Here is a 2,263-nt window from a genome sequence, read left to right on the forward strand (position 1 = left end):
GTCAGTGGAGGCAGATGTACTAACCTTGAGTTTGTGGAAGAATGCCTCTTCCTTGGCTGGCTGCTCATTCCGCCACCTACCATATATGTATTTGCCATCTGCTGTTACATAGTCAGCGTACCCCTCTGGTCTGTACCGCCTCTGCTTTGGTGGCACGCTTTCTTCATTCTGAAGGTGCCAATTGTGCAGGGCGATACAGCAGAGGGTAACTGACTTCACAACAGACTTGGATGCATACATGGCAGATGACAAAACTTGGAAGCGGCCAACCAAGATGCCGAAAGCATTCTCCACCACTCATCTGGCTCTAGACTGGCGGTAGTTAAAAAGTGCTTTTTCCAGGGGGAGGAAGGAACCTTTGAAGGGAGTCAGGATTCCTTCAACCGAGGGGGAAATCACTTGCGTACTAACTCGTACACCCAGGCCTGTACTAAAGACGTACTAACTTGTACTAACAGCGTAATAACGCGTACTAATGGTAAAAATCAAACGTAATAGTGCCGTAATAACGTAATTTTGCATAAATGATGAAAAACTACGCAACAAATAGGGTGTACTAACGTGTTCTGACGTACTAACTCGTACACTCTGATCTGGAGTGATTCCCCCCTCGCCTTCAACATCATTAAAAGCAGCATCCCCCACAATTACAAAAGGAAGGTCACCTATGAAACGAGTAACACTATTTTAAATTCAATATTATATATTATACCAAGAACATCAAGAAGGAATTCACTTCTAGAGGTATTTGGAAAAAGTTATAATCCAAAGCTGCTTACCTGTCACTCCTGGCGCAGGGCATGCATTGGGAATTCTCAGGCGGTTGTTTTTCAGTTTCCTGCCCATTACTGAGTTGTGGATCAAATTAGCATCACCCCGACGCCCGCTGGCTCCAAAATCCACCATAGTGAATCTATATTTGGCATCTGCCACGGCCATCAGTATCAGCAAATGCGTGCCCTTGTAGTTGAAGTAGCGCGAGCCACCGCGAGGGAATGCCTGTAGACGACAATCAAGACTACTTAGGCTCCTTGCTTACACCTCAGCCCCCAGTGCTCAGGGTGGGCCGCCATGTCCACAGAGCTGCTGGGCGGGCTGGCCGACCCAGCTCGTAGCAGGTGCTATCATTAATGCGCAACGAAAGTTTTGCATAATTACCCGTGCAACTGCATGCTTCCCGTCGATGGGCCCGATGCAGTGATGGATGTTCCACATCTCCCGAAACTATGCGGCCGCTCTCAGCCACATGTCCCTTGAGGGCCTTTCAAAGACGACCTTCTCGAGACTTGTCGCGATGACTGTTGCCGTCTCAAAGATGATGTTGGAAATGCATTGGGGTGACACTCGAAAAAGGTACGACAGCGACTTCTGCCGGTCTCCCGATGCAATGTATCTAAAAGAAAAGTTTTAAATCAATGTAGTGATATTGTGACTAGTTATCGTTAAATTGATTCTTTGCAGACTGGGTTTCATTATTATTGTGTATTGTGGTTAAATCACTCAGAAAATTACCGTAGGGTGATGGCGAGCCTTTCTCCTTCAGAAACACAGGAGCGTTTGACCAGGTGAGGTGATACCATTTCCTCAAGAATGTCAAAGGACTCGGGAGTCACCCGAAAAAAATCGTAAAATTGGTCCGGGTCAGTAGCCCTCATTGTTGGAATGAGGGTGAACCACGCCCCACATAACCTCATGGTCCTAAAAAATGGTACGGACCCAGCATCTCCGCCCGACGATCTCCCGAGGACGTTTCAGAACTCTTCCTTTGGCTTGGTTGCACCGGATGGATGCGGCCGCCCAGGACCAGTCTGCTGCGGCGCTGATGAACGGCATGCGTCAAAATCCCTGGAGAAGAAGAAGTAAAGCGACGGCGAGGGATCAAAATCATTGGATGTAAGAAACGAATCCATTGGCACGTAATGGGGTCGATGGGACGGTGGAAAATGTGGAGTTCAATAACCTTACTACTCTTCTACAACCGCAACCGCCCTCCGTCTACTTACTTGGGGTGACCACACCTGTCGCTCGAGCATTTCGTCGCCGTCTTCTGAGAGCCAGAAGAGATCCCAGCAGGACGAGGGATTGTGCAGAACACTTCATAATTACAAATCGCACTCAGGCAACGGAAACTGCACACGTAATTGAATCGACTGCGCCAAATTGCCTTAACGCGCTGCAACCAACGACTTTCAAAATGACGACCGTTTTTAGCCCGCCCTTCTGCTTTTAAAAAAGCATTAAAGCGGGCTTATGCAACCGCTCT

The sequence above is a fragment of the Frankliniella occidentalis genome, unplaced genomic scaffold (genome assembly GCF_000697945.3).
Source record: "Frankliniella occidentalis isolate FOCC.00 unplaced genomic scaffold, Focc_3.1 Scaffold333, whole genome shotgun sequence".
Lineage (NCBI taxonomy): Eukaryota > Metazoa > Arthropoda > Insecta > Thysanoptera > Thripidae > Frankliniella > Frankliniella occidentalis.